The 19956-nt window shown below is 48.3% G+C and overlaps 2 pseudogenes; both read right to left on the minus strand.

Moving 5' to 3' along the window:
• Positions 1–5687: 5687 nt before the first annotated feature.
• LOC144676449 (U1 spliceosomal RNA) lies at positions 5688–5839 on the minus strand (annotated as a pseudogene).
• Positions 5840–11171: 5332 nt separating this feature from the next.
• LOC144676450 (U2 spliceosomal RNA) lies at positions 11172–11351 on the minus strand (annotated as a pseudogene).
• Positions 11352–19956: the final 8605 nt, after the last annotated feature.

Below are 19956 nucleotides of genomic sequence, written 5' to 3' on the forward strand. Positions count from 1 at the left end.
GCGTATCAGAAACCTGGGCTCCAGGCAATAGTTCAAGGGGTGGTAAGGGTGGGGTAGTTTGCTTGTCTTATAGATTGTTATAATTACATCCGGTATTAGCCGCAAGTAACGAGTTCGGTCAGAAAGGATCCAGGGTAAGAACCGTACCGCTGACAACAACTATACCCCGACCGTCTTACCCAGAGATGGCCAGTGGTGACAAACTCGAGTGGGGACCAGAGGGATCCTTGACACAGCATTGAGCTGACAAAAATAAGAAATCGATAGGCAAAATGAGAAAGAACAATTGGAACCCATTTGACTCACCCGCTGATCAGAGAAAATGGTGGGATAATCAGAAAAAAGACAAAGATGATGAAGCCTGGATCCTAATGTTAAGACAACACATAGAGTTAAGTAAGAAAGTAAATCGAATGTTGGCCAACAAATCCCAAAATGAAGAGCTGGTCCAGGCAAAAAATCTCATGTCAGTTTCGGCAGCTTTACCACAGCCACCAGTAGCTGCACAATACGCAGATAATATAGATTGGAACGGGCTGGTGGAACAGGCGGCAGGATATGAGGAACAACGGGAAGCGGGTTGGGAATCACCACCACCATAACCCGTGGCCCCAATTAAGATAGAGCTTGTGCCCCCGGTGCCCGGACAACCAGGCAGACCAGGCACAGCAGCAAGCTGATTTCCGAGCCTTTAGAGCAGAAATGGCACAAGACTTAGGGCAAGCCCCATAAAACAAGAAAAGGGCGAGAGTGCCCATGAATATGGCAATCGGAAGTTTGAGGCATATTGTAACTACGGGGGTGTAGGTGCTGCGCTGAACCGAGACGATGTACAGTTTATGCAATTGTACAAGGATGGCCTTAGCCTGGCCCACCAGGCAATCCTAGACACCGGGCCCGGGCCCACCAGGCGATCCTAGACACCGGGCCCGGGCCCACCAGGCCATCCTAGACACTGGGCCCACCAGGCCATCCTAGACACCGGGCCCGGGCCCACCAGGCCATCCTAGACACCAGGCCCGGGCCCACCAGGCCATCCTAGACACCGGGCCCGGGCCCACCAGTCAATCCTAGACACCGGGCTAGTAGACAAGAACACATATGATCGAGGAAGATGGGCCACCGGGGTAGATAACCACATAGGGAAAACTAAGATAAAGGTGTCGGCAGTGAGGTTACAAACCCCACTGAAATGGTGGCCACTGCAGCAGCCGTTCCTAAACCCGAGGTGTGCTTTAATTGTAAAAACCCGAACATAAAATATTTACAGTGTTAGATGTAGCCAATGGATTTTGGTCGATACCACTGGACCAGGAATCCCAAGATAAATTCGCTTTCACAGTGGGAGGGAGACGGTGTACATGGGCGAGGCTCCCACAGGGATTCCACAACAGCCCCAACATCCTCCATCGGGTCACGAGTGAGAAGCTGAGTCCGTGCGACGTAGAGTCTAACAACAGTACAATCTTATAATATGCAGATGATATCCTAATAGCGTCAGAATCGGAAAGGGGCCACATCGGAGCTCTCCTGATAGTCATAAGGACACTGAAAAATGCTGGATTTAAGATAAACCCCTTTATGAGTTGCTGACCGGGAGGGCTATGCGCTTGCCAGAGGGCAGAGCCACCGGAAGTGAGGATATGGGACCCATCAGAGATAAAATTAAAAATGATATTAAGCAATTGGATGGACAGCTAAAGGAATTACAACAGGAAGTGAAGGACCAACAGGCTATCAGGGATTTAGAAGAGAGGACAAAAGGGGGACCCCCGTCACCACCGGCTGAGGTCGGAGACATGGTGTTTGTTCAAATCACCCCTAGCCAACCAGGTTTTGCCCCAAAATGGACTGGACCGTACGGAATTATTCACGTGCCTGCGCCGATATGAAGGGAAAAGCTAGGTGGAAACACTGGTCACAACTGAAAAGGTATGATGTAAGTAAGAAAGACTAAATTACCAGGCAGTGGGAGGAAAACGGGCAACGAGCAGTCCGTACTGTGTTAGCCAAGTGGGTTAGGATTCATTCCCGATCTGGAGGACTGGCCATCTGAAAGAGAAAAGGGGGAATCCTCAACTACGGGGAGGGTCACCGTGGGCTGTGCACAAGGAGGGACGTAAAGGAGAAAGCTACAGTGTGTGAGAGATACAGCGTGTGAGAGATTTTTCGCAATTTACCTTCACACCCCAGGAGAACAACAACTGGGGTCACTGTCCCGGGGAGGAAGACTTGGGAATGACAGATACCTGGCATTGGATCTTGAGGGCCAAACACGGAGAGTTGACTGCAACGGCGGACCCCCGGACCGACACCACCCTGCTATCACAGGACACGACGACACCACAGAGACTATCTTGCCCAGACATGACCCCTGGGCCACAGAATGGACTGGTACTGTATACGGACGATGAACTCTTGTATGATAATGTTAAACATGAAATTGTACAGGTAATTGTGAACCTGGCAGGTATGCAACTGCCTGAGTATTGCAGTAACCAAGCGCCCCTACGAAAACTGTACAAATTACTGAGTAAGGCTGTGATTAATCAGGCGGCCGACGCCACGGGTGCCACTAGATTCAGGGGACATCCTGCTTTCCACCGCCAGAAGAGAGAGTTAGTTAACAATGTACTGACAGGGGTGAACACAGGGACTTCCCTGGTAAACTCTCTCGACATTCAAGGAATCAACTCCGAGGTCACGAATCTTAAAGGGATCATGAGGCAGCTTGCTCATGAGAGTAGCGAGGGGTGGTGAAACGGCAGCGGCCCTAGGGGACAAGAGTGTGGCATCTGTATTGGAAAGCGTACACGTTATAGAGACCCATGCTAAAGCCACCAGCCAATTAATAGAAAGGGAGGAACGACAAGAGGGCAGCACCTAAAAAAGCCAGCTTACGGCCAGTGGCTGATCGGGCAATTAAGACAAAATCTGGGCCAGATCCAAAGTGGGGAGGTACCGGGCTGGATCAACAGTGCCCGGTTGTGGGGGATGGCCAAGAACCCAGGCGTCATCGACGCATGTACATTGAAAGGAGTGACCAGGGTGTATGCGGTGATTCAGAAGTGCACCTCAAACCAAATGAACGTGTTAGGTATGGGCAATCCCCTCAGTCACAGCAGACACGGGCCCACACCCTCAGTACCGAGTGGAGAACATTGGGTTAATCCGAGACAATGACTCCCTCCGGTACTACCCCATAGATATGCATGCCATACGCAAGAATGAGGGCATACACAGGGTATCACTGAGCGGCTGCAGATGGAAAGGTAGCCTCACAATTTGCTCCCATCCAGTTGGAACGGGGGGGGTGGTGCTGGACAAATGCGGGTACAACCGAACGGAGGGTTGTATATTAGAAATTACCCACAGAGAAAACCATCACACCCGCTCAGGATACAAGGGAACCCCGGCTCCCAGTTACTATCAGACACGCGTGAATAATGTACGTCCAACAAAGGGGTCAGGTCTCAGTCAACGCCTCCGACACACTCCACCATGCCCTGGAACACTATGAGGAACCTAAGCAGGCCCCAATTCCCCACCTTCCCGAAAGTCTGACAAAGTTTAAAGGTGACTTACGAAAGGTGAGGAATCAGCATTACGTGTTACAGGCGGTGTTTAAAAGGCTAATCAATGATACGGAAGAGCACTTGAGAGATCCGACGGTGGGAGCAAGTGTGGGAATGGGGGCTGAATGTGGACATACACCCCTTGGATAAGAATAAGCTCTCATATACTCGTCGCAGTGCAGCTAGTGTTAGCATTGTTTAACTCTAATTCTTTCAATGTCTTCTCCAGACAATCCAAAAAGTACCAGGAGACCATGAGTGGCGTACTGAGAGGCTGCAAGGAGACATTTGCGTTACATTATGGGACCAGCAACACTCACACACACACAGATTACACAATCCACACTGACATCACTAAAAATCACAGACGGAATCTCAGTAACAATCCACATGCTTTGCACAGTCTTGTGTTGGGGGTTTAGTGTTTGATATTTCGAACTGCAGTGACATTCCCGACAAGATGAGTTAAAGTTTTAACATTAACCAGAAAATGGCTGAAACATTGTTTTCCTGGGGTGAACACGTCAAAGGACAGGAAGAATCAGAAAGTTGTCCTGCCCTGGGATTAACATATCAATGGACAGGCCTCCTGGGGAGCAGATTGAGAGACATCCCAACATGCCAGGGGTGGAGTCTGCAAACTGCTCATTCAGGATATACCTGGCTAGGAACCCAATCCGAAAACCGCCTCCAGAGTGCGGAGCTAGTCCCCACTCTGGTTTAATGTGCGTGTGTGTTCCCTCTGTCTCAATCTGCTTTATAACTCTTTGACTTGTTTGTATTTGGATGTTGCTGAGTTGTAACTGAGAGTGATTCATTGGCTCTTGCGTTATTTTGTTTGAAAATGTTCTTTGCTTTCTGTTTTAATGGAATTAATTTTCTCCCCCACCCCTCAAAGAATTTTTATTTTGAAACCTGCAATCTGAAGATCCAGACTGGGACAAGGACTCTTCTTCTTCAGGAGTTTCCTGAGACCTTCTCCAAGGCCGTGCCCCATGGGCCCACGTGAGTTTGTGTCCGTTTCTTACCCCGAGATTTCAATTCCTCTCCGGGACCCTGGTTTTCGGTGGCTCCGGTTAACCAGTTCCTGTTGGACTGTGGGCCTGGAGTTTCAAAAAGAAAATCTTGGGGTTAAAGTAGCCCAGCCTTGCAATCTAAAACTTACATGTTAGCCTCCAGTGTGTGAGGAACAGGAGCCCCACAAGAGGAAATGAAAAGTCCTAAAGTGAAGCTGCCTAAAATCTTGTTATAATTCAGGGATAATGCGTGTAATTTGGGCTGCGCGATCATTCTGACGGTTAAACGGGATTCCCGGTGGTCATTTTACTGAGGGTTTAGGTTTCTATCTGCCTTTCTCCAGTTTTCTTTCTGTTTATTTTTTCGCTTTGCGCTATTTAAGCCTTCAAGGAATAATCACAGGTGAATTGATGGACCCACAGCAGGGGAAGTGAGCTGCAGAAGGGGCAGGGAAAGACTTTACACATGGGGAGAGGGGGCAGGAGTTTCAGAAGGTAGGAGTCACACAGGGGGCTGATTAAGGGGGAGATTATACAGAGGAGGTGGGAGGTTGCTGTTCGTTTCGGAGGGGGGTAATTTGAATGAACATGGGGACAGGGTGCTTGTTCATGTTTCAAATAGTGAGGGGTCGCAGCTACATGTTTAAAATGGTGAATGCATATCAGTTAATAGCTGACTGATATGAGTTTGTATTTATACAGACGTCCAGAGAGATAGGGGGTGGGGCGGTGCTGGGAAAGTGGGGACTGTTGTGATGGTGGGTTGGGTGTTAGATGGGGGTTGTTTGAGAGAGATTTTTGAGTGGGCAAACGCGGGGTTAAAAATGGCGCGAGTAATTTGGCGGCCACAAAACAAACGGTCTGGCGAAAATGATGCATAGATGGAATAATTGTCGGCTGATAATGACAGGGAGGAAAAGAATGGGGGTTGGATAATATTTGCGAGGAGGAAAGAAAAAACTAAATAACCAGTCCAGTATAGATTTTGAAGAGCACACATTGGGGGTTATATATTTCTTTTTTCAGAAAAGGTTGCTGACAGGAAATAGAAGAGAAAATGAAAGATATGATGAAATCTATTTTTTGAATTGTGAATCAGGGGAGAGCGCGAACGCAGTCCGCCACTACCACAAATTTTGCAGTCGAGTATCCCGCATTTGGGGACATCGCAGGCGTTAGCACACCCGAAGTGCAATGGGCTAGCCTCGTCCTGGGAGAACCTTTTTTTTCTTTTTTTTGCAAAAATATACTTTATTCATAAAATATCTTCAATCACATTCCAAACCATTTCAAAAAGAACATTACAAGGGTACAATCCAGGTTAAACTTTTACAAAATGTATCACCAGGTGCATCAGTACAAACAATATTACAGTCATTTACAGCCTTTCATTTTGATCTGTACAGCCCGAGGGGCTCTAAACAGTTCCCAGTCTCTCGTTGCGCTGTGGTAGAAAGGTCTTAGACAGCGACCCTTCCCCATTGCGCCTTTGCGGCAGCTGCCCCAAGCTTTAGTGCGTCCCTCAGCACGTAGTCCTGGACTTTGGATTGTGCCAGTCCGCAACAATTGGTCGGGGACAACTCTTTGTGCTGGAAGACCAACAAGTTTCGGGCAGACCAAAGCGCCTCTTTCACCGAGTTGATGATCCTCCAGCTGCAGTCGATGTTTGTCTCGGTGTGTGTCCCTGGGAACAGCCCGTAGAGCACAGAGTCCTGTGTCACAGAACCGCTCGGGATGAACCTCGACAGCAACCACTGCATCTCTCTCCAGACTTTCTTTGCAAAGGCACAATCCACAAGGAGGTGAACAACGGTCTCTTCCCCACCACAGCCACCTCGAGGGCAACGTGCAGAGGGGGTGAGCCTGCTGGCGTGTAGGAAGGATCTGACGGGGAGGGCCTTTCTCACCACCAGCCAAGCTACGTCTTGGTGCTTGTTGGAAAGTTCTGGCGATGAGGCGTTCTGCCAAATGACTTTGACAGTCTGCTCGGGGAACCATCCCACAGGGTCCACCCTCTCCTTATCACTCAGGGCCTCTAGGACGTTACGTGCTGACCACTGCCTGATGGACTTGTGGTCAAAGCTGTTTTTCTGCATAAATTTTTCCACCAGGGACAGGTGGTACGGCACGGTCCAACTACTTGGAGCGTTCCGCGGCAGCGTGGCCAGACCCATCCTTCGCAACACCGGGGACAGGTAGAACCTCAGCACGTAGTGACACTTGGTGTTTGCGTACTGAGGGTCTACGCACCGCTTGATGCAGCCGCACACAAAGGTGGCCATCAGTATGAGGGCGATGTTGGGCACGTTTTTTCCCCCTTTATCTAGAGGCTTGTACATCGCGTCCCTGCGGACACGATCCATTTTCGACCTCCAGATAAAGCGGAGGATGGCTCGAGTGATCGCCGTCGCGCAGGAGTCTGGAATGGGCCACGTACAGCAACAGCGAGAGTACCTCACACCTGATGACCAGGTTCTTACCCGCAATGGAGAGGGAGCGTCGCTCCCACATGCCCAGTTTCCTCTTCACCATAGCCACTCGCTCCTTCCAGTTTCTAACGCATGCCCCGGTCCCTCCGAACCATATCCCCAGCACCTTCAGGCCGTCAGCCCTGACAGTGAAGGGGACAAAGGATCGGTCAGCCCAGTTCCCAAAGAACATGGCCTCGCTCTTCCCACGATTTACCTTGGCTCCCGAGGCCAGTTCGAACTGGTCGCAGATGTGCATCAGTCTGCGCACCGACAGCGGATCCGAGCAGAAGACGGCGACGTCGTCCATGTACAGGGAGGCTTTTACCTGAGTGCCTCCACTGCCTGGGATCGTCACTCCTCTTATGCCCGGATCCTTCCTGATGGACTCGGCAAAGGGTTCTATGCAACACACGAAAAGGACAGGCGAGAGAGGACAGCCCTGCCTGACTCCAGATTTAATCGGAAAGCTATCTGTTTCCCACCCATTGATTGAGACTGCGCTACTGATGTTAGTGTAGAGCAGTTGGATCCAATTTCGAATTCCCTCCCCAAAGCCCATTTTGGAGAGCACATCCCCCATGTAGGTGTGCGATATTCTGTCAAAGGCCTTCTCCTGATCCAAGCTGATGAGGCAGGTATCCACACCCCTGTCCTGTACATAGGCAATCGTATCCCTGAGCAGCGCCAGGCTGTCAGAGATCTTCCTGCCCGGCACAGAGCAGGTCTGGTCAGGGTGAATCACCAATTCCAGAGCGGATTTGACCCGATTGGCGATGACCTTGGACAGAATCTTATAGTCCATATTCAACAGTGAAATGGGTCGCCAATTTCTAATTTCCTCCCTTTCCCCCTTGTGCTTGTAGATGAGGGTGATGATGCCTTTCCTCATGGATTCTGACATACTACCGGCCAGGAGCATACTCTCGTACACTCCTAGCAGGTCCGGGCCGATCAAGTCCCACAGAGCCGAATACAACTCCGCCGGCAAGCCGTCGCTTCCGGGAGTTTTACTCTTCTCGAAGGACTCAAGGGCCTTAGTCAGTTCATCAGGAGTTAGCGGTTTGTCTAGGCTCTCCCGCGTACTGTGGTCTAAGACCTCCGTGATAGAGGACAGGAAGGACTGGGAGGCCGTGCTGTCCGTGGGCTTCACGTCATACAGTCCGGCATAAAAGGATTTGCTGATCCTCAGAATGTCGGACCGTGATGACTTTACTGAGCCGTCTTCTTCCTTCAGGCTGCTGATCACAGAGCGCTCTCTGTGTACCTTTTGGAAGAAGAAACGTGAGCACGTCTCATCCTGCTCCACGGAGCGGACTCTGGAACGGAAGATGATCTTGGAGGCCTCCGAGGCAAAGTGCGAGGCTTGCTGGCCCTTCACCTCTTGGAGCTCCTCCTTGACATCCACCCCCATCGACTGCAGCCGGAGCAGATTCTGCATCTTTTTCTGGAGTCGGGACATTTCCCTCTGTTCCTTTCTAGCTTTCTGGGTGCCTTTGCGGATGAAAAACCTCTTGATGCTTCCCTTGATCACTTCCCACCAGTGTGTCAGGGACTCAAAGAGGGGTTTCACGGTTCTCCAACCTTTGTAATCCCTCTTGAGCTCCTCAATGTTCTCTGGGGTCAGCAGTTGCACATTTAGCTTCCATGCCCCCCTGCCCACCCTCAGGTCCTTCTCCAAGTGGCAGTCCGCCAGTAGGAGGCAGTGGTCAGAGAAGAACACCGGCTTGACCTCGGTGGATCTGACTGTGAATGCACGGGACACAAACAGGAAGTCTATCCTGGAACGAATGGACCCGTCTGGCCGCGACCAGGTGTATCTACGCTGCGCTCCGTCTGCAGGGTTGCTGAAGACGTCGTGCAGCTTGGCATCCTTAACTGTTTCCATCAGGGATCTGGACGTAGCGTCCAATCTGCTTCCGGCCATGCCGGATCGTCCAGCCGCATCGATGATGCAGTTGAAGTCCCCGCCCAGAATGACCGGCCTGGAGGTCGCCAGCAGCAGTGGGAGCTGCTGAAAAACCTCCAGCCGCTCAGCCCCTTGTGCCGGGCCATACACGTTAATTAACCGGAGTGGAGCATTCTTGTACATTACGTCTGCTACGAGGAGTCGCCCGCCCACCACCTCCTTGACCTCGGAGACGGTGAAGTTGCCTCCCCGCAGCAGAATACCCAGGCCGGAGGAACGAGAGTCCTTTCCGCCCGACCAGATCGATGGCCCGTGGGACCACCATCGTGACCATTGCCTGTAGGAGCTGAGGTGCGGTATCGCACACTCCTGCAGAAACAACAGGTCAGCTTTGACCTTGGCTAGGTAGTCCAAGGTCGCAACACATCGCGTAGTAGATTTAATGCTACGCACATTTATGGATACAATCTTTAAACCCATTTTAAAGCATTTATTCTCCTACCAAACCCACTGTCTCTGAGAGTCCCAGACCTTTAGTCTGCTCCTTCATACCCGTAGTGAGCTCAAATTCCTTCACTTTGGATGGGCTGAGGTAGATCTCCTTGGCCGTGTTCTGCTCCGGTGGCATCTGGAGGTTCACGTAGAGAGCGGGTTTTGAGATGACCTTTGCTGGAGAAGCTTCTCCAAAACTCACCCCCTCTGGGGTGTTGCTGTTCCCGGCTTCCTGGAGCTGGGGTGCGATGATTGCCTCACTGCTCCCAGATTCCAGGGGCTGTGGTGCACTGGCCTCCTCAGGTTGCAGGCAAAGTTGGGGTGCGCTGGTCTCCTTGTTGTCTCCAATTTTCTGGAGCTCGGGTGTCTCGTCCTCCAACGCCCTGGAGCTTTGCCGCCTCTTCTGTCGGTGCCGCTCTGGCACTTCATCATCCGAAGAGCTGCTGCCCTTGTCATCCGTGTCGGATGGGAGACGCCTCTTGCCGCTTCTCTGGGAAACGCCTTTGCTTCTTCTTCGCTCCCTCTTACTTTTCTTGTTCTTCACCGTCCGCCACTCCCCCTGCTGCTTTTCCACTGCTGCCTCCTCCTCCATTGATTGGCTGTCCTGAGGACTGGGAGGTTCAGGGGGTAGTGCTGTTGATTGGCTCTCTGTTGCCTCAATCTCTTTCTCCACCTTGTCTCTCTCTGTGTCCTCCTTTGTCCCGTTGAGCTCCCTGGGGGCCTTGGTGGTTGGAGTGACACGGAACATTTCTTCTGCTTCCCCCTGGTCGGCTTTGGCTGCCTGTGCGTAAGTACGGCAGCGTTTGGGGCAGGTCCTGTAGAGGTGACTTGCCTCGCCACACAGGTTGCAGCACTTGGCCTGTTTGCAGTCTTTTGTCTGGTGCCCTTCCTGTTTGCAGATCTTGCAGAGGGAGGCGCTGCAGTTGGCTGCCACATGACCAGCCTTGCCGCATGAGCGACAATGCTTGGGTTGCCCAGCGTAGACCAGGTAGCCCCGGTATCCCCCGATGGCGAAACTGGAGGGAGGGTGGAAAATGGCTCCCTTACCATCGGTCTTTAGCGTGACCTTAAACAGGCGTTTGCCTGTCCAGATCCCCAAGTCGTCTCGAATCTCGGTGCCGCTCCCCACCTTATCGAAGTACCTGGTGAGGAAGGTGACCACGTCGGCGACAGGGACGAAGGGGTTGTACACATGCACCATCACCTCACGTTCCCGTTGCAACGGCAGAGAAAAGTGCGGCTCCGCCGTCAGGATCTTCATCTCCGGCAGGTCTCTCTTCTCTTCGAACACCCTCAGGAGCCGGACGCAGTCTGCCACCCGCTTGAACGTCACGTCAAAATAACCGCCTTTGCGGGAGTCGTGCAGGGTGAAGATCTCCGTAGCTTGGAAGCCGCACGCCTTCAACAGGATCCTCCTGGTGAAGAAGCCCCGATCCATAGGTGATCCTCCTTTGCTGTGGTTCACCGTGACTCGGACGGTGATAGGTAACCCACGGTATAGATTTGGATTGCGATTGGTTATCGGCCTTCCATCCCGACCTTGCCTTGGCAGGACCATGGTGTCGCCCCTGCAAGACTTGATGTTAGCCAAAAGGCCGAGAAGCGATGAGAAAGAAAGAAAGTTGTGTTTTGAAAGATGTGCATGTTGAAAAGTAAAGAAAGCAGATGTTTGTAAGAAAACTATTTTTAGCATTGAAATTCCCCTGGAAAGGGGTGGTGCACCATTCCCAGAGATACTGCAATACCGGGTCGATGCGTGGAGTGGACGGAGCAAGCCCCTATTCCATCTCCCTGCTCCAAAAATCAATTTAATATATGGTCCCCAGATAAGGGACGTATCAGATATTAAACTGATAAGAACAGATTTTTTTTTTTTTTTTTGTAAAAATATACTTTATTCATAAAATATCTTCAATCACATGCCAAACCATTTCAAAAACAACATTACAAGGGTACAATCCAGGTTAAACTTTCACAAAATGTATCACCAGGTGCATCAGTACAAACAATATTACAATCATTTACAGCCTTTCATTTTGATCTGTACAGCCCGAGGGGCTCTAAACAGTTCCCAGTCTCTCGGTGCGCTGTGGTAGAAAGGTCTTAGACAGCGACCCTTCCCCATTGCGCCTTTGCGGCAGCTGCCCCAAGCTTTAGTGCGTCCCTCAGCACGTAGTCCTGGACTTTGGATTGTGCCAGTCCGCAACAATCGGTCGGGGACAACTCTTTGTGCTGGAAGACCAACAAGTTTCGGGCAGACCAAAGCGCCTCTTTCACCGAGTTGATGATCCTCCAGCTGCAGTCGATGTTTGTCTCGGTGTGTGTCCCTGGGAACAGCCCGTAGAGCACAGAGTCCTGTGTCACAGAACTGCTCGGGATGAACCTCGACAGCAACCACTGCATCTCTCTCCAGACTTTCTTTGCAAAGGCACAATCCACAAGGAGGTGGACAACGGTCTCTTCCCCACCACAGCCACCTCGAGGGCAACGTGCAGAGGGGGTGAGCTTCCTGGCGTGTAGGAAGGATCTGACGGGGAGGGCCTTTCTCACCACCAGCCAAGCTACGTCTTGGTGCTTGTTGGAAAGTTCTGGCGATGAGGCATTCTGCCAAATGACTTTGACAGTCTGCTCGGGGAACCATCCCACAGGGTCCACCCTCTCCTTATCCCTCAGGGCCTCTAGGACGTTACGTGCTGACCACTGCCTGATGGACTTGTGGTCAAAGGTGTTTTTCTGCATAAATTTTTCCACCAGGGACAGGTGGTACGGCACGGTCCAACTACTTGGAGCGTTCCGCGGCAGCGTGGCCAGACCCATCCTTCGCAACACCGGGAACAGGTAGAACCTCAGCACGTAGTGACACTTGGTGTTTGCGTACTGAGGGTCTACGCACCGCTTGATGCAGCCGCACACAAAGGTGGCCATCAGTATGAGGGCGATGTTGGGCACGTTTTTTCCCCCTTTATCTAGAGGCTTGTACATCGCGTCCCTGCGGACACGATCCATTTTCGACCTCCAGATAAAGCGGAAGATGGCTCGAGTGATCGCCATCGCGCAGGAGTCTGGAATGGGCCAGACCTGCGCCACGTACAGCAACAGCGAGAGTACCTCACACCTGATGACCAGGTTCTTACCCGCAATGGAGAGGGAGCGTCGCTCCCACATGCCCAGTTTCCTCTTCACCATAGCCACTCGCTCCTTCCAGTTTCTAACGCATGCCCCGGTCTCTCCGAACCATATCCCCAGCACCTTCAGGCCGTCAGCCCTGACAGTGAAGGGGACAAAGGATCGGTCAGCCCAGTTCCCAAAGAACATGGCCTCGCTCTTCCCACGATTTACCTTGGCTCCCGAGGCCAGTTCGAACTGGTCGCAGATGTGCATCAGTCTGCGCACCGACAGCGGATCCGAGCAGAAGACGGCGACGTCGTCCATGTACAGGGAGGCTTTTACCTGAGTGCCTCCACTGCCTGGGATCGTCACTCCTCTTATGCCCGGATCCTTCCTGATGGACTCGGCAAAGGGTTCTATGCAACACACGAAAAGGACAGGCGAGAGAGGACAGCCCTGCCTGACTCCAGATTTAATCGGAAAGCTATCTGTTTCCCACCCATTGATTGATACTGCGCTACTGATGTTAGTGTAGAGCAGTTGGATCCAATTTCGAATTCCCTCCCCAAAGCCCATTTTGGAGAGCACATCCCCCATGTAGGTGTGCGATATTCTGTCAAAGGCCTTCTCCTGATCCAAGCTGATGAGGCAGGTGTCCACACCCGTCATGCACATGATGGGGAGGGCCTTTGTCACTATCAGCCAAGCTACATCCTAATGCTAATTTGAAAGTTTTGGTGATGAGGCATTCTTCCAAATTACTTTGACAGTCAGCTCAGGAAACCACCCGACAGCATTCACTATCTCCTTTTCCCGCAGGACCACATTACAATATGTGCAGCCCACTGCCTGATGGACTTGTGGTCAACAGGTTTTTCTGCATAAACTGTTCCACAAGGGATAGGTGATACAGCAGGTTCCAACTGAATGGAGCGTTCTCTGGTAACATAGCCATATCCATTCTTCCCAACACCGGGAAGAGGTAGAATCTCAGCACGGATTGACACTTGGGCCTGGATTCTTGGGCCTGAGCATTGGGGCGTCTTAGGTCACTGTGCTAATGACATCATTGCTGCATCACTACCCAGCAGCCAAACTCAATGTACATTGCTCAACATGGGCTGCTGTGTTTAACCGACTTCAGTTTCAGGAAAATGTAACAGGAGCACATTTCACTCTGTGCTATTGGACAGTGGTTTAATAGTTGGAAAAGATCAGTGGTGCTCACCAGGGTTCACACCTGAAGAATTGTCAACCTTTGTGTTGCTGCACAGCACAATCAGATAAAGCATTTCTTACCTTCCGTCACTTCCTGTTCCTTCAGCTGTAGCCTAACCAGTGTATCATAACGGTTTGGCATAACTTCCTTCCCTTTGGACTCCACGCCTCAATTTATAAAGCCGAGGATCCTTATTTGTGTTTACATGAATTCTTGCTGCAACAAACGGAGCTTTGGCGAGATCATACCCAGAGTATTGTGTACCATTGTTTTGGTCTCCTCACCAAATGAAGGATATATTTTCCATAGTAGGGATGCAACAATGGTTCAGTAAAGATTGAATGGAGTGGCCAATATTTTCTGGAGTTTAGAAGAATGAGCCGTGGTCTTGGGTTCACTAAGGCTGTGCTGAGGAAAGTGGAGGGAAGGAGAGTACAGCACAAAGGATAGGAAGGCTGGCACAGGCAAAAGAAACTGCAGCCAACAGGGTGAAGCGGGGTACAGGTGCTGTCACCCTATTTTCTAACGTGGACAACTGCCTTAGTGTGGTTGTGCCTGCAGTTGCACAGAAATCCAACAGGGGGCAGTGTCTGGCCTAGCTGCACAGGAGAAAAATTGCAAGGCCCTGAGCTGAACTTCAGCGCAAATACCCACATGTAAATGGCACATTGAAGGTGAGAAAAGCAACTCTTAATGAGGAGCAGTTTCAGAAGAAATGTAAAGCATGGTCAGGCAGCTGTAAAAACATTGTTCTGTTGACTGTTACATCTGCTCATCGTAAACAGGGGAGTTGCACCATTCTGCTATACCCTGCAAGACCAGGTTAAAGCATGTAGTGGACATCGGCATGTTTTAAAAGTTTTTGTCGCATCAGAATTGTTTAATTTAATAAGAAACTTACTGATGTGTCCCAATGAAACAATTAAGTGGTTCAGTATAATTTTTTTTCTGCCATTTTAAATCAGCTTACTCAGGGACAACTGGTCACCCAGATTACAAATTCTCATTTTATTACAATAAACCAGTTTCAGATATATCACTGAAACATTATCTGTCACCTACCATTCAAATGCATCAAGGAATACAGAGAAAATAAAGTTACTTTTTATTATTCTGCCTTGTTGCGTTGGTTCAGGGAGATTTTGCATTCATGATTTTCCAAATGAATTGGTGGCCAGAAGCCTAACCTAACCTGCACAATTTCAAGTGTTCTTCCCGTGCAATTTCCCGATTGTACCCAAAGTGAAATTATCTCAGCTCGTTTCTGTGATGTAAACTGCTGCATTGTTGAGTGAGATGGAAACAATGGAAAGAAGCATTGAAGAAATTAAAGACATTAGCAAAACAAAGAACATGTGGATAGGTCAGACATGCAAGGAAGTGAGAAGTGAGACACATTGAAAACAAAGACACCCTGCAGATCAGGTCTGACATTCAAACGGAAAATTGCAGACAACTCATGATTTGATCAGAGAGTAAATGCAAAATACTGCTGATGGATGCTGGATGCAGATAGAAATCTGAAACAAGAACAAAAAATGCTGGAAAAGCTCAGCAGGTCCAGCAGCATCTGTGGAGAGAGAAACACAGCTAACATTTCGAGTCCCTTTGACCCTTTGTTTGGAGAGTACTGTGTTCTGACAAAGAGCCTCATCCCAACAGCTACACAGCTCCCCACACCCCAATAAAAAGCCTGTTTCCAGATTGTGTGTGAAAAGCTTGTGGAGCTGGGCTGCCCACTGCTCATAGATTTAAAGAGATAGTCCATTAAAATAACCAAAAGTAATTTGACTTCCATTAGTAGACCTCTAAACTGCTGTTTTTCTGTGGGAAGAGGGTTGTGTGAGATCTAGTATCACCCCAGAGAATTGAGCAGATATTCCAGCTAACATCATAACTGGATGCAAAATATTCCATGGCACTATGCAAGAAAGAGTGGCCGAATTCTCCCTGGTCTCCTGGCCAATATTTCTCCTTCAACCAACATTACTGAAAACAGATTATTTGTCATGATGTCATTTCTGTATGTGGGACTTTGCTGTGAGTAAATTAACTGACACATTTCCAGCATCACAACAGATATCAGCACTTCAAAAATATTTAATTGATTGAAGTATTTTGCACCATCCAGTAGCGAGCAGGAATAGAAATGATTGCCTCTTGGTTGAGAAACACAGCAGAAACTGAACCATTAGAATGAAAAACATAAAAGTTCCCACAAGGAAAACCAATCAGATAATGTCACAGAATCACAGAATTGTTAGGGTTCAGAAGGAGACCATTTGGCCCATCATATTTACACCAGCTCTCCGAATGAGCATTATGACTTAGCACCATTCTCCTCCCTTTTCCCCTTACCCTTGCACATTGTTTCTATTCAAATAATCATCTAGTGATAATCCTCTTGAATGCCTCGATTGAACCTGCCTCCACCACACTTCCAGGCAGTGCATTCCATACTCGAACCACTCGCTGTGTGAAAAAGATTTTTCTCACATCACGTTTGCTTCTTTTGTAAATCACTTTAAACCTGTGCTCTCTCGGTCTCGATCCTTTTCAGAGCGGGAACAGATTCTTCCTATCTACTCTATCCAGCCCCCTCATGATTTTGAACACCTCTATCAAATCTCCTCTTAGCCTTCTCTTCTCCAAGGAGAACAGTCCCAACGTTTCCAATCTATCTTCGTAACTGAAGTTTCTTACCCCGGAGACATATTTGTAAACCTCTTCTGCACTCTCTCCAATGTGTTCACATCCGTTCTATAGTGTGGTGCCCAGAGCTGGACACAATACTCCAGCTGAGGGCTAAATAGCATCTTATATGAGCTCAGCATAACCTCTCCACTCTTGTACTCTATGCTCCTCTTAATAAAGCCCAGGATACTGCATGCTTTACTAACTGCTCGCACCACTGTCCTGCCACCTTCAATGACCTATGCACATAAACACCCCGATCCCTCTGCTCCGCCACGTCCTTAAGAATTGTACCCCTTATTTTATATTGTCTCTCCATGTTCTTTGTACCAAAGTGCATCCCCTCACACTTCTCCGCATTGAGCTTCATCTGCCACCTATCTGCCCACTCTACCAACTTGTCTATGTTCTTTTGAAGTTCTATACTGTCCTCCTCACAGTTTACAATGCTCTGTAATAGATCAGTGCTCTGTACTCTTTTTGTAGTGGCTGCTAAAGGAGAAACATTTGACTCTTTATATCTGAGTAAATTCCAAGTAGAACCTGAAATGCTGCAGTTTTGTCCACTCCCAACCTAGCCTGTACCTGCTGGCACAAATCTTGTATTCAGCTCCTGCTGATCTGAGGTACAGATAAAGGCCTGGAGTGAGAGCAGCCACTGCTGGGAAAATCCTTTGAGCTGGAGCTGGTCAAGCTGCTGTGCACATCCTGTTAAAGAAACATCACCAAAATGCAAAGACCTTTCACAGGAACAAGGATGGTTTGAGGCTTTTCCATACACAGTACACATGAAGGCTACAAAAGGTGTAGTCAGCTAGTCCTTAACATGCAGGTCTAATAATGACACTGGAACCAATTTTTAATGAGTGAGGTAGTTCCAGAATGGAAAGTCTTTAAACTCTACAAGGTTCAGCTGCAGGACCGCAGTGATGCTCGTTATTACTTTATTATTTTGCAATGCCGTTCAAGTGAAAATTTCAAATCAATAGAACTGATCTTTTTGTGCTCAGTCCCAACCATCACCTTCTCCATAAAACACGACCACATCCCACCTCAGCCGCTCTAGAAGAAATACTTCCATATAAATAGTTGCATTTGTGGGTTGACGTGTATTAGATCCCCTGCTTTTTGAGGTATATCTAATAATTTGGATGTAAATGTAGGGGGAATGATCAAGAAGTTTGAAGATTAGTAGAAGCAGAAACACTCATTTAAAAGCGTGTCTGGATATGAACCTCAAAATGCCGGAACCTGCAGGGTTACAGACTAAATGCTGGAAAGTGGGATTAGGCTGGGTGGCTCGTTTTTCAGCCCGAGCAGACACAATGGGCCAAGTGGCCGCTTTGTGCCATAAACTTTCTATGATTCTATTCTGTGTGGAGATGATAATATCCAGCTGCAGATCACTGCTGGCTGGATGACAGGAAACATTGAAAGTGTTTGCTTGGGTTAGACATGCCGTGTCTTTCAATGTACAGTAATCCCTCTGCACTAATTGCTCTCTGGGCTGAAAGCTCTTACTTTACCACTGACAGTGAAAAAGGAGGATGGAAAGGGAAAGTGTTGGGTACCGGTTTATACTCTTGGCTGTCTTTTACTATTAAATCATTCCAAGATATCAGGGCCTATTATAACTCCACCGTTTAATTGCCACCTGTCAATCTAAGACCACGAGTTTTTATACTGACAAAGAGCTTCTCAAAATGCTTTGTTCACTCCCACAATCCTATATTTTGGAGAGGTTCGATCATATTCTTTGCAATGTTTACGTATCGAATAATATAGCAACCTATGAGTATGAAAATGGGCTTATGGAAAAATTTATCTGGAATCTACTGGATTGGCTTTCATCTAGGGTGAAACTAAAAATCAATTCCAACAGCAGTTTAAGAGCTGTTTACTGTAAGGGTGAAACCCTTTTGCATTACTATCAAGTATTGGTACTTGGGATTGAACACATTCACGTCATTAGTTAATGTAAATTGCAAAATATGAAATCATTCATATGTCAAGAGAACCTGAAACTTTTCTAGGAGATCCCCTCCTGCCTCAGTTGGTAATGGTTTGATTGTTTGATCAGTGCTCAGCTAGCCTGAAACCAGTATTAGTGCAGCAGGAAGGATGCTGCAGAGAAACAGAGCAGAAATATACAGCCAACATACCTGTCAGTTTTCAGCACCAGTTTAAAGTTACTGCATTAGAAGTGCTCCAATGAATTAAGAAAGTCACAACAGTATTGTTTTCAGAGATGAATTCAAATAACTCTTGCGTTAATTCAGTGTTGCCTGTTATTTTGGACCCTCCCAATCCCGATATCTTCGTGCTGTAATTGCTCCTGTTAAAATATTACTGCACTGCTGTTAACCCAGCATCTTCCCAGCTGTGTTTCTCTCGCAGCCGGTCATGTGACAGTCCGGACACTACAGCACCTGCATTGTGGTTTGAACCATCGTGCAATTTCCTTTAATGATCCTTTTCTTGAAAGTTTTGGAGGGGATGCAAGAAAAATCAAAGTCTGGAATCCAACTCCAGACAATTTCAGCAACATCAAAATTCCAGTTACTCAACCCCCAGACAGACACAAAAGCAAGCTGTGCTTAATTGTCTGTCTTTTTACGCAATTAATGTCTTAATTAATTAATTGCTTAATAACTTCAAGTGCTTTTGAAAACATTAATTGTTAATTGTAGCTGAGTCAGTATGTAATAGCAGGCTCCATAAAAGGTGCAAGTTATGAATTCACATTGCCAGCTCTGAGCTTCCATACAAAAGGTGCACATGCTGGGAACTGAAACTTGTGGGTCAGTTGACATCAAGGTATCTCTGTCTATTACACCCTATAGGACCTATAGGTACGTGTATCAACAATTCTCCCCCATAGACACTATTTGGTCATTTAAGCTTCATGCCGACAGTGTGAATCTGCAAGTTGATTTGCTGCCTGCATCTTCTAAAATGCTCATCTCTGTCCCGGAAAGAAAACCTCCCCGCCAAATTAAAATCGGTGTGAAAGTGCAAAGCTTCAGTCAACATTCTGGTAGTTCTCATTTCACCTCTGGACACGATGAGCAAAATCCAGATCTCTCATGTGATAATTGTACAAAAAAAGTCTGCGAAGTAAAACTTGGAGCTGCCACCTTCAGGCAAGTCCCTTCCTCCCAAAGGATATAATAAAGTCTGTAAATTGTTGAATTAACAATAAAAACAGTTAAGCTTTAATCTGATTCCACTCTTCCCAGACATTACTTTCAGCAGGTTCACCCACTCAACCAGCTCATTCCCCTTTGCATTTGAAGCTCTCCATCTGCAAGAGGTGCTGTGATTGGAAGAAGGAGCGGAGCTTGTAAAAGCAGATTCACAGAATCTGCCTGGAATTTGTTCCAGGGTCATTATTAGACGTAATCACACAAATTGAAAAAAAGAGTGTTCTTCAAATGCAAGGATTCTGAGTCATTGATAATAATCAAAATGTTTA

Source organism: Cetorhinus maximus, unplaced genomic scaffold (genome assembly GCF_964194155.1).
Source record: "Cetorhinus maximus unplaced genomic scaffold, sCetMax3.hap1.1 HAP1_SCAFFOLD_1611, whole genome shotgun sequence".
NCBI classification, from domain to species: domain Eukaryota; kingdom Metazoa; phylum Chordata; class Chondrichthyes; order Lamniformes; family Cetorhinidae; genus Cetorhinus; species Cetorhinus maximus.